Here is a 13721-nt window from a genome sequence, read left to right on the forward strand (position 1 = left end):
GAGTGCCTAAGTCTCCGAAATTGGTCCAACAAGGAATTGGAGCGTACTCAAGAGATTGATAGCCCAATTAAAGGGTAAAACCTCGAGAGAGTAATACCCGACTTGAACCCTAGTTGCTTGTGCAAGTTTGCATACCCAATTGGTATTGAGAAAGTCAATTCGGGCAAAATCATTCGAACCACCGAGAGGTGTAGAGTGGGTAAAGTCGTGCAACGGTTATATCATATTCCCCAATTATGTCAAACGCGCCTTAGACTCAAGTACCCGTCAATTGACCACCTAGGCGAAGGTCACTACCCTAGTGCCTTTTTAACCTATTTGAACAACTCGTAGCATTATAATTCTTCGCATCATTTAGTTGCAATTACCATTTGTAGTTTGATAATAGTAGAAGTAAACAAAAAACCCCAAGAATGATTAGAAGTGTAATTTGGAATACATACGCAACTCTACACTAGATAGATACTCGATTCCAAATTCTAGCTCTCTGTGGATATTGATCCCGACCCTAAATCGGGTAAAAGCTGCTCCGACCCTCTCTCGCTACTTAATTAGTAGTGCGGAGTAGGCCGCGATCACTTTTTGGCGCCGTTGCCGGGGAGCTAACGGTTTTGGCTGTCTATCTAGATAGATTTGTGTTTTGTTCTTCTTTCCTTCTTTGTTACTAATTTGTTTGTGTCAATACATCAGGTACAAAATGGAATTAAATGCTAATGACCCTCTTGGAAACGTGAATGCAGGGGAGGAGGTAGATGACATTGGAGAGGAAGAGGTGCCTCTTGTACCTCAAGGACAACATAGAGGCCGCCAGGCCAATGCAAATGAGAACGTCCCGGACCCTCCTCCGCCACCTCCAAGAGTGGCCCCTAGAGTTCTTCCCAACCAAGGCTATGCGATTGCTATTGTTCCGCCCTGGATCCGGGCGGGCAATGCGAGTGCTATTGTTCATCCCCAAGCAAGTGGCCAGGTTGAAGTGTCAAACAGGGAAATCAAGAATATTCTGTGTAAAACAGTCAATGCAAATAGGACCGATTGGTCTAAGAAGCTGGATGATGCTCTATGGGCGTATAAGGCTGCTTACAAAACTCCGATTGGTATGTCTCTGTATCGGTTGGTATTCGGGAAAGCTTTCCATTTACCGGTTGAGTTAGAGCATAAGGCCATGTGGGCCCTGAAGAAGTTGAATCTTGATTGGGATGTGACTGCAAATCTTCGGGTGGAGCAACTTAATGAACTTGATGAATTCTGTTTCCATGCCTACTCCAGTTCGCCCTTGTACAAGGACAAGATGAAATACCTTCATGACAAATATTCTCATGACAAATAGAGTAGGTGATTTGGTGCTCTTGTTCAACTCTCGGTTACGGTTGTTTCCGCGAAAGCTAAAGTCAAAGTGGAGCGGACCATTTGAAGTAGTGTGTGTGACCTCGTTTGGTGCCCTTGATTTAAAGAACAAAAGTGGGGAAGTTTTTAGAGTAAATGGGCATAGGGTCAAGCATTATCTTGGAAAAATTGATGACAGCCACGTGGTGGCACTCCTTCATTTCAAATGATGTGATGGTAACTCGCGTCGTGCCGAGACGTTAAATCAGCGGTTCTTGGGAGGCAACCCATGTGTTTTTCTTCTTGTTTTATTTGATTTTCACTGTAGTGTAGGATTGATTTTTGGGCTAACTGGTTGTGAGATGTTACATGATTGTGTTGATGTAGTGCAGGACATAGTGGAAAAAATGAGCAGGTCTCTAAAGTTGTCAGTGCAGCCGCAGTCCATTCTGTGCGTACCGCACTGAAGAAAGAGAAAAAATACAACTCTCTGAAGTTTGCCACTGCGGCCGCACTACATTTTGTGTGGTCTGCAGTGGACCTCTGCGGCCGCAGTCCATTTTATGTGGACCGCAGAGCGTTGCCTTCTCAAGCTTTGAATCAAGTTGTGCAGTGCAGACCGCGGTCCATTTTGTGCGGTCCGCACTGGTTGACGAGACTGGGCCCCAGGTCCTTTTCTATAAATAGGGCCTGAGGCCCTCCTTTTACCCTTTTCGAACCCTTGAATCTCAGACCTCTAAAAGCACTGTTCATCACTCCCCTTTGCTAGTAATTAATTGTTTGGAACTGCTTAGCTTCGTTTCATTTCACATCTGGTACCATTATCTTTCTTTTAATTGTTCAAATTTGGTTAATTTCTTTTAATTTTTGTTTCTCTTACCTTCTTTTCTTCTTCCCGTATTTTCTTACATAGATTAGGTTAGGGTAGTTAATATTTTGATTAAAATAGACACAGGTAGTTAAATTCAATGGGTAAATATGTAGGGACACTAATTAGGTGAAAAATTGGACCCAAAAATCGAAAGACATGAACCCTAATTTAGTGCCACAACTGGCCACTCAGTGCGGACCGCGGTCGTTTTTGTGCGGTCTGTGGTGCCCTTGTGCGGTCCGCAGTACCATTTTGTGTGGACCGTATTGATGAAATTGTGATTGCTGAACCTCAGGCACTGCGGCCGCACTACATTTTGTGCGGTCCGCACTGCCTAGATACAGGGAGTGGGTACTCTAAACCCCACCTCTGTGCGGACCGCGGTTGACTTTGTGCGGTCCGCGGTGACCCTAGTGCGGTCGCACACCATTTTGTGCGGTCCGCACTGTGTGACTTCTGCAACATTTCTGCAATTCTTCTTGCCTGATTCTACTACTTTGTTCTTAACTGCTGCAACTGATACTAACAAGTCAATTGAATTGTGTTTGCAGACAATGGTGAAACAAAGAGGTAAACAACCGGGCAGAGGGGAATCCTCCCGGAGAGGGAAGCAGAAAATGATAAAACTGACTCCTCAAGCCCGGCAAAATATTAAAAGGACAAGAAAACTGATAAAAGCTGCTGATAGAGTTGCTTCCCACTCCTCGGGGAGTGAGTACGAGCCTTCCCGAGAGATATCTTCAGACTCAGTACCAACACACATCCCTGACTGGCCGGAGAGGTTCAGTCTAGGAGACACACCTCCAGCATCTCCCACTGCCTAAGCATCAGTGAAGATTTCTTCTAGGTCATCTGAGGGCTCAGGTGAAGGTAGTAAGGAATACTCCACCTCTCCCACAGCTTCATTATCCGCAAAGGGTGCAGTAGGTGCCGAGGAGGAAGTAGGGGGAGAAGAAGAATTAGGAGAAGGAGGTGAACCACAGGTGGGGGGCATTGCTAGAACGAGAAAGCCGAAGGTTTGGCAAGATTGATTTGTTAGTAAGGTGGCGTACCATAAATTCCGGGAATGGTGGCCGGTGAGGAAGTTGATCCCAGAGAGGAGCTTGGTAGATAAAGACTTGCTACCTCACAACCCCAATGTGAGGAGGCAGTTTAGGGAGAGAATTGGCTGGGAGTCTTTTTGAGTGATTGTGTAGATCCCAATGAGCACTTGGTCAAGGAATTCTACACCAACGTTGCCCACATAAAAAAGGGCACGAAGGTGACCAAGGTGCGAAACCTGAAGGTGTTATTTGATGGGAAGACTATAAATGACTACCTTGGCTTCGATGAGGAGGATGAGTCCCTATACATGGCAAAGATGGAAATGGGTGAAGAGGTACGTCCCTGGCTAGCACAATACCTGGCAATCCCAAGTACCACCCCCAACTGGTTGACTGATGGAGTCAAAATTCTGAGGCGTAGTTTAAACTTTGAAGCGAGGGGGTGGGAGACTTTTGTATGTAGCAGGTTGAACCCCACGACACATGACAACACCCTTCCTCTTCACCGGGATATTTTGGTGGCTTCGATCATGGCGGGGTACCCACTCAATGTGGGGAATGTGATGTCGAGGATTATCTCAATTGTGGGTGCGGAGCATGACAGAAACTATCCATTCCCCAGTTTCCTCATGATGCACTTCCGGGATTTGAAGGTGGAAAAGAGGCCCTTCGACATCAAAGTCAAAGCGAAGGCCCCTTTCTCCAGGTACAACATGCGGGGGGATGATAACCCCAAGAGCAAGAGTTTCAAGAGTACAATTACTACTCCAACTGGACAGTCTGAAGAGCTAGTTGTAGTAGTGACTCCAGCTGAGCCTGCCTCTACTTCCCACTGCTATGCCTCCTGGTCCATCCACCTCAGCTGCCCCGGAGATCCCATCTTCCCGGGCCCATCCCATTACTGTCCACCGGTAGAGCCAGGCACTTCTGAGTATCAACAACTGGATGAAGACTACCTCATCCAAGTTGTCCATCCTGACCACCACTGTCGAGGATCCGTCGGCACCTCCGCCAGCGCAGATTCCACAGTCGATAGAGGATTCTCTCAAGGAGATACTTGACAACCAAAAGAAAATCCTCGACACTCAGGCGGTGCTCACAAAGGCAGTTGATTCACATAGCAAGGCTCTCAAGGAGCGTGCGAGGGAGCACAAGAAGCTGAGGAAGACACGGGCCTCCAAGGAGTCCGTGAAGGAGCTGAGAGTGGATGTTGACAGATTGAAGGCAGATCACCTGCCTTTGGACTTATTGCTGCAGGACCCAGCACCAGCAGTTCATCCATAGCCGGAGCAGTCACAGAGACCTCCCAAGAGGAAGAGGATGATTCCTAGAGCTGATGATGCAGTCATCCAGCTGGCAGACCCACCGGAGGCTTCCTCCAATCAGCCACAGGATGCACTTCCAGAGCTTGTCCAGGTCCAGGCCCAGGTCCCAGCAGCAGGATATAAGGAACCGGTCTGAGGTTCCCGAGCACATTGAGGACCCTGGGACCACCCAGGAGCCCATGCAGACAGACAGGCCATATGGAGTTTTCTTATGTACTTATTCCTTTCTCTTTTTGGTGCTTTATTTAGACTAGTTGGCATTGGGGACAATGCCACCTTTCATTTGAGGGGGTAGGCCCTACATTTTGGATGACTATATATATTTGACATTTTTATGCTTTCTTGATTTTTCATCTTTGGGTTGTATATAATTTTAACATTTCGTACATTTATCGCACTTTTATTTTACTTTTTGTCTGTATATAAAGTTATGTTACATTGTATATATTCATCCCATCTATTGTATATTCAAATCCCCTATTGTATATATTCATTCTACTTTCCGCAAGTTTTTTTATTCTTAGCTTCTTATTTGAGATTCGTAGCTTCTTGTTTTCAATGTTTGAAATAAGCCTTTGGTTTTCTTAATGCCATGGTTCTTTCCAAAGGTGGAGTGTTGTGTGAACCGGGTGGCTCTTCCCAATGATGGATGGCGTGACAACCTTCTTAAGGGTTTGAGTCCGTTTTTCTTTTTGTTTTTAGTAGTTAATAGTTAAGGGTACCTCAAGCAAAACTTCACTTGGGCCTAGCACATTTTCCTTTGATCTTATGGTCAAAAATAATTTGTTGTGTTTAGGATGGTGAAAGTAGTGACCTTGAGACTCTTGTGTTGACCGATAATCATCAAGTGGTTTTTCGGGACCATTGTGTGCTCAAATCTTATCTAAGGTCGTTGTGGGCCCCCCGACTCTGTGTCTTTAGCAATCCCATAGCTTGTGTGGTGAGTAATCGTATTGCAAGTCCATGTCCCGAGCCATAGGTCTAGAACTTGCCCTGAATGTTTGTTGAGGCGAAATCCTAAGTGAATTTTGACTTGAGACATGATTATAGGCTCTCCTTGATCCAAATGATAGCTTGAACACTTCCATAGCCTACCAAAGATAAAATCCCTAGTCAACCCTTTTGAGCCTCAAACATTTTTCCTTCAAGAACCATGATACAAGCCTTTACTCGTTCTAAAAGATACCCTCTCTTGGCACCCGATCTTTCCTTAGCACATGGCAAAAGTATAAGTTTGGGGGGAGAGACGAGGATTGCAACAAAGTGGTAAAAAGGCACAAAATGAAGAAAAGGAAAGGCAATGAAAAAGAAAGAAAAGCAAAAAGAAAAAAAGAAAGTTCAGTGTGAAAAAGAATAAAAAGGGATTCAAAGAAAAGCAAAGAATGAAAGGTGTGGAAAGTTGAAAAAGGAGAAAAGGTTTGAAATGCATAAGAAAGAGTGACAGTGTGTCTCCCTAACCCCTTAGAAAGAAGGGAAATGAATCAAAGAGTCAAGTGAATGGATACCAGATGAATCAAAAGAAGTGCTTAAGGGAAGATGGAACCTACTTAGACCAAAACATTTCCTACCCTGAACCAAAAGCCTTCACAATGTCTTCACAAAAGCCCTATATGATCTTGAGTTGAATGAAGCTTACATTAGTGGATACTCACATAAGGGGCAAGCATATGGTTCTTAGAGCCGGACTTGTGGATTTTTATTGAGAGAGATGAGTGAATTCCCATTATCCTCGTTTTGAGTGCCACTATCTTAAAGGTGAGGATTGCTTAGGGAAAGTTGAGGATGTGTGAGTTTGGGTCCACAATGACCAAAGTAATAGAAAAGAGTTCTTTGATGTGTTGAGTCAATTCTTGATGCTCTTGTGTCGCACTTAATCCATGGTGTTTCAAGGAGTAAAAGTTGTTAATGATTCATTTGTATTGAGGGCAATTGTTAGTCCCAATTGATGCTAGATGAGGTTACTTTAGGACAACTAATAATTTCTTGGATGTTCCCTCAAGGGGTGGGTCTTATTTTGTTTGCTTGAGGACAAGCAAAAGCTTAAGTTTGGGGGAGTTGATAACTAGGGATTTTGACGCATTTTATACTCCTTCTTGCTTATGCTTTGATTAGAAATTCATACAAAATAGTCCCAAAAAGGCTCACAAGTTGTACTTGATTGCAGGTTTGATCAACAAAAGGACAAGATGTCAATGATCAGCTCAAAAGGAGTGAAACTTGCACAAGTGCCAAAGACAAGACAAGATCAGGCAGAACAGGCCCAGTGCGACCGCACACCACTTTGTGCGGTCCGCACTAGGAGATTCAAAGAGGTCGATTCCAAGGCAAAAAGGCAATGCAGCCGCACTAGGATTTGTACGGTCCTCACTGAGACCAATGCGGCCACACTTGATTCTCTACGGTCCGCAGAGCCAAGATTCAGAGAATGCCAGTTTTGAGTTTTCAAGCCAATGCGGTTCGCAGTCCATTCTATGTGGACCGCACTAGAAGCCTCCGCGGCCGCAGTCCATTCTCTGCGGTCCTCAATGCCGAGGTTCAGAGAGCTATTTTTTCAAGTCCAAAGCCCTAGTGCGGACCGCGGTCCATTTTGTGCGGCCCGCACTAACCCCGCAGGGACATTTTTTGTCTAGAATTGTCAGCTTAGTATAAATAGCTTCTTTTCCATTTTTAGGTTAAGCAGATAGTATCAGAACATAGCCGCGCTCGTGGGTTTGAAGTTTGTAGCCATTTTGGGAAATTTTATCTACATTTCATCATTGCATCTTTGTGTTTATCTTAGTAATTAATTAATATGAGTTTATCTTCATCTATTTCTTGTTTTTCTTCTTTAATTATGAGTAGCTAGACCCATAAGCTAGGGTTCTGGCTCAACCCTAGTGTGGGTAATTGATGAGTCTTGTATTTGAGGGCTAATTTGACTATGGGTGTTTGTTATTTGGGCCAATTTCATGGTTAATTTCTGAATTAGTGGTTGCAAACACTAGTTTGTGTTGAGTTGACTTGAGCTCTTCTTGAGAGAGAGAGCCTAAGTCTCCGAAATTGGTCCAACAAGGAATTGGGGCGTACTCAAAATATTGATAGCCCAATTAAAGGGTAAAACCTCGAGAGAGTAATACCCGACTTGAACCCTAGTTGCTTGTGCAAATTTGCATACCCAATTGGTCTTGAGAAAGTCAATTCGGGCAAAATCACTCGAACCACCGAGAGGTGTAGAGTGGGTAAAGTCGTGCAACGGTTATATCATATTCCCCAATTATGTCAAACGCGCCTTAGACTCAAGTACCTGTCAATTAACCACCTAGGCGAAAGTCACTACCCTAGTGCCTTTTTAACCTATTTGAACAACTCGTAGCATTATAATTCTTAGCATAATTTAGTTACAATTACCATTTGTACTTTGATAATAGTATAAGTAAACAAAAAACCCCAAAAATGATTAGAAGTGTAATTTGGAACACATACGCAACTCTACACTAGATAGATACTCGATTCCAAATTCTAGCTCTCCGTGGATATCGATTCCGACCCTAAATCGGGTAAAAGCTACTCCGACCGTCTCTTGCTACTTAATTAGTTGTGCGGAGTAGGCCGCGATCAATGCATCTATTTACCCTGCTCGCCAATCATACATGCGACGCGGTCAAGCATAAATTTAAGGAATTACCCCGCTCGCGGATCATACATGCGAAGCGGTTAAATATAAATTTATCGTTAAATAATAACCCTTTCTTGATTCTTTTAAAAATAAGGACAATTAAACTTGAAGCCTTTAAATCCTTGAAAATCCTCAACTTAATTCCATGTGTTAAAATTAGCAAATATAATCAAATACGGTGTCCATTTAGCATGGTGTAAACCTAAAACTACCTGGACATAATCAGGAATAGTAGATACGTACGGACTCTCGTCACTTCGTGCGTACGTAGCCCCCACAATTAATCATATATTAATTAAGTTCAGCTATGGGGAAATTTCCCTCTTACAAGGTTAGAAAAGAGACTTACCTCGTCTCAAAGCCTACTTACAAACTCACGAATGCGCTCAAACCCTCAGATCTGAGCCGAACAATCCAAAACTATTCAAATAGTGTATAAAATAATCAATATATGTTAAAAGTTTATATTCTAACTATTAAAGTGATTACCCAACCCAAAATACAAGATTTCTAACATTCATCCCCGGGCCCACGTGCCCGCATTCCAGAAATTTTCGAAGGAAATTGCTACCCACAACCTTAGGATCATAAATATATGATTTTCACTAAGTTTCATAATCATTTTCATGATAAAATCTCATTTTTATCAAAACCCTAGGTTTTCACCTAAACACATGATTTCTACCAATTTACATGTTATAATCTTCCCATAAACTATGTTTTTAACTCACATTGTGTAATGGAATTACTTATCTCAAAGTGTTGGTTAAATCCCCTCTCTAAGAGCTCCAAGAATCCCCCAACAATGGAATAGAATGAGTCAAAAACGCCTAAGTCCCGTATTAAATGAAGGTTCTGCCTTCTGCGATTTCCGCACCTGAGGAGGGATTTCCGTTTATGCGGGACCGCTTCTGCGGTCAAAGGTCCTCTTCTGCGGAGGAGCCTAAGGCTGGTTGGTTTCGATTCTGTGGGCGGGGTCCCACTTTTGCGGCCCCGCTTCTATGGCTAAAAGGTCGCTCCTGTGGCTCAAGCCGCTTCTGCGATCCCTGCGAACGGTGCGGTCCCTCTTGCACATCTGCGATGACTGGGCAGCCCATGCTGGATCGCTTCTGCATCCTTTGGCTCGCTTCTGTGAGCTTGCAACTGCGACTGGTCAAGCGCAGGGGCGATTATGACAGCAGCTGGAGCTTCAGCTCTTGCTCCAAATTTCCAACTTGGTCCGAGCCTCGTCCGAATGACGCTCGGGGCTCCCGAGGCCCCTCCCGAACATACCAACAAGTTTAGAATCATAAAACGAACTTGCTGGAACTCTCGGAACGCTCGAAACAACCTTAAAACTAAGAATCACACCCTAAAACCAATTGAATCAAACTTAAGAACTTCAAGTTCTTCAGTTTACTTGCAATGCGCCGAAACGTACTTATACTACTCGGAATGACACCAAAATTTGCGTGCAAGTCTTAAATAACCTTGCGGAACCATTCTAGGTCTCAGAATTCTGTTTGTACCTCGATATCACCAAAACCCGCTCCAAACCAAGTTTTAAAGAACTTCTAAAACCTTCAAAAATCAACTTTCGCTATTAGGCGCCAAATTGCTCCCGGGTCATCCAAAACCCGATTCGAACATACGCCTAAGTCCGAAATCATCATACAATCCTATTGGAACCGTCTAATCCCGATTACGAGGTTGTTTACTCAAAATGTTGATCGAAGTCAAACTTTCCTTTTAGGTTGACCTTAACGAAACAAGTGTTCCGATTTCAACACGAACTCTTTAAAATCCCGAACTAACCATCCCCGCAAGTCATAAATCAGTAGAAGCAAGTACGAGAATTCTTATTTAGGGGAACGGGGTTCTAGAAAGCAAAACGACCGGCCGGGTCGTTACATTCTCCATATTTTAAGCAAACATTCATCCTCGAACGGGTTTAGATTCATACATGAAGTGCTGAATAAGTGTGGATATCTTCTCCGCATGTCCTCATCATACTCCCAGGTCGCCTCCTCGACTGGTTGGCCCCTTCACTGAACCTTTACCGTGGAGATCTTTTTGGATCTCAACTAGCGTCCTGCCTAGCAACAATAGCAACTAGTTCGTCCTCATAACCCAAGCTCTCATCTAGCTGAATAGTGCTGAAGTCTAACACATGTGACAAGTCGGCGTGATATCTCTGGAGCATAGACACGTGAAAAACTGGATGAACCCCGACTGGTCGTTTTGCTTTCTAGAACCTCGTTCCCCTAAATAAGACTTCCCATACTTTCTTTTACTGACTTACGACTTGCGGGTATGGTTGGTTCGGGATTTGGAAGAGTTTGGGTTAAAATCGCAACACTTGGTTCCTTAAGGTTGGATTAAAAGGCCAAGTTTGACTTCAGTCAACATTTTGAGTAAATGACCTCAAAATCCGGATTTGAAGGTTCCAACATGTTTGTATGATGATTTTTGACTTAGGCGTATGTTTGGATCGGGTTTTGGATGACCCGGGAGCATTTTGATGCCTAATAGTGAAAGTTGATTCCTTAAGGATTTTGAAGTTCTTAAATATTCGGTTGGAGCGTGTTTTTGCGTTATCGAGGTCCGAACGGAATTCAGAGACCGAGAATAGTTCCGTATTGTCATTTAAGACTTGCACGCAAAATTTGGTGTCAATCCGAGTAGTATAAGTGTGTTTCGTCGCATTGGATGTGAATTGAAGAACTTGAAGTTCATAAGTTTGATTCAATTGGTTTTAGGGGTGATTCTTAGATTTAGCGTTGTTTCGGGTGTTTTGAGGGTTCGAGCGAGTCCATTTTATGATTTCAAACTTGTCGGTATGTTCGGGCGGGGTCCCAGGGGCCCCGAGCGTCAATCGGACGAGGCTCGAGTTGAGTTAGAAAAATTTGGAAAGAGCTGAAGCTACATGTTGGTGTCATAACCACACTTGCGGTTGGCCAACCGCAGGTGCGGACCGCAAAAATGGTCAACCCTTCGCTGGTGTGGCCTAAGGAGGAGGAGCCAGGAGTCGCAGATGTGGCTCCTCTTCCATAGAAGCGGGACTGCAGAAGCGTTCTCTAGACCGCAGATGATGTCCCAGTCAAGCCGGTCCCATTCCGCAAATGCGGACCATCCCTCGTAGAAGCAAGACCACAAATGCGGTCCCCTAACCTCAGGTGGGAAAATCCCTGAAGGCAGTTCATTCATTTAATACAGGAATGTGTCATTTTTGACATATTTCACTCCTTGTTTGGGCGATTTGGGAGCTTCCAAAGAGGGGATTTCGGCTTAGCATTGTGAGGTAAGTTATTTCTACATAATATGAGTTTAATACATAGTTTAAGGGTAGATTATACCTTGTAAATTAGTAAAAATTGTTGGTTTAGAGTAAGACCTAGGGTTTTGATAAAAACAAGATTTTACCACGAAATTTGTTATGAAATAAAGTAAAAATCATATAATCTTGATCCCTATGTTACGGGTAACAACTTCCCTCGAGAATTTCCTAAATCCGAGCACGTGGGCCCGGGGATAGATTTTAGGAAACTTGTATTTAGGGTTAGGAAATTACTTTAATAGTTAGAATATGAACTCTTGAGCTTGTATTGACTAGTTTTTACCCCGTTTGATTAGTTTTGGATCATTCGGCTCCGAATTGAGGGTTTGAGCGCATTCTTGATATTGGAAGTAAACTTTGGAGCAAGGTGAGTCTCCTTTCTAACCTCATAAGAGGGAATAAACCCTAGGTGAATTATATAAATGTATGTGATTGTATGTGGGGGCTACGTACGTTCGTGGTGACGAGAGTCCGTACGTAGCTAGTATTATGCTAATTGTCCGGGTAGTTTAGGACTCGTGTCATGCCATACTTGCAATTGCTGAGATCACTTAGGACATGTTAGGGATTGAAATAAATATAAACGAGTGTACGCACTTACTTGAGAACTTGTATGAATTTAATTGACTATAAATGCGCCTTTATGTGCCTTCTTGATAATAATTGCTTTATGTGGATCGGGCCAATCGCCTGGGCAGAAATAGATGTATCTATGGTTCGCGCCATTCGACCCTCTGGCAGTGCAAAATTATTATTATATTAGACCGGGCCATACGACCTTGGCATAATGTGCGCATGTTATTTATGTGGAATTCACCATGATTTACTCTGTTTAAATGCCTTGAAATGTAAGTTATTATATGACACGATTAAATCTGATATATATATATATATATATATATATATATATATATATATATATATATATATATATATATATATATATATATATTGTTGCTCCTTGTTCTGAGTATGTCATTATATACATGCCATCCATGCTTAGTGTAAACCTTATATATTATTGATATTGACCTTAGTAAGTGTCATGTCGACCCCTCATCACTACTTCTTCGAGGTTAGAGTGGATACTTGCTGGGTACATGTTGTTTATGTACTCATACTACGCTTCTATACTTAACTGTACAGGATCTGAGGCAGGTGCATCTGGTTACCCCTCCGGCGCGCGTTCCTGATTCCTGGTCGAGATCTCACGGTGAGCTGCCCCTTCTGAGCTGTTCAGCAGCATATCGGAGTTTCTCTTCTTTTTGTTTTATTATGTACTGTCTATTCTATTTCAGGCAGTAGGATAGTGGTATTCTTTTGTAAATTCTACTAGTTGCCCTAGTACTTGTGATACTAGTTCCTGGCACACACATTAGTAGACTATCATTTTTGGGTTGTATTTATATTGTTATGAAATTGTCAATTATTGACTGTTTTAAATAAAAGTCAAGGGAAATGTTGGGAATGTTTAATACAATAATTGAAAACTCGCTAGTTGTTAGGATTGGTTTGCCTAACCACGGTGTTGGGCGCCATCATGACCTAAAGTGGAATTTGGATCGTGACACTCTACCTTCCTCCTTAAGGCATCCGCAACAACATTTGCCTTGCCTGGATGATAAAGAATGGTGATGTCATAATCCTTCAGTAACTCAAGCCATCTATGCTTTCTCAAATCGAGATACCTTTGCTTGAACAAATGTTGTAAGCTGCGATGATTAGTGTAAACCTCACATGACACCCCATAAATATAATGCCTCCAGATCTTAAGAGCATGAACAATCGTGGCTAACTCTAGGTCGTGAACAGGGTAATTCTTCTCATGGATCTTCAGCTGACGCGAAGCATATGCAATAACTCGCCCCTCTTGCATCAATACACAACCCAAGCCAACACGTGAAGCGTCGCAATACACAATATACATCCCCGAATCGGAAGGCAACACTAGAGCCAGTGTTGTAGACAAAGTTGTCTTGAGCTTCTGAAAGCTTGCCTCACAAGCATCGGACCAACGGAACGGAGCACCCTTTTGGGTCAATCTAGTTAGAGGTGCTGCGATGGATGAAAAACCCTGCACAAACCAGCGATAATAACCTGCTAACCCCAGGAAAATCCTGATCTCAGTCACCAAAGTGGGACAAGGACAACTCTGAACTGCCTCAATCTTACTTAAAATCCACGTTAA

The sequence above is a fragment of the Nicotiana attenuata genome, unplaced genomic scaffold, assembly GCF_001879085.1.
Source record: "Nicotiana attenuata strain UT unplaced genomic scaffold, NIATTr2, whole genome shotgun sequence".
Lineage (NCBI taxonomy): Eukaryota > Viridiplantae > Streptophyta > Magnoliopsida > Solanales > Solanaceae > Nicotiana > Nicotiana attenuata.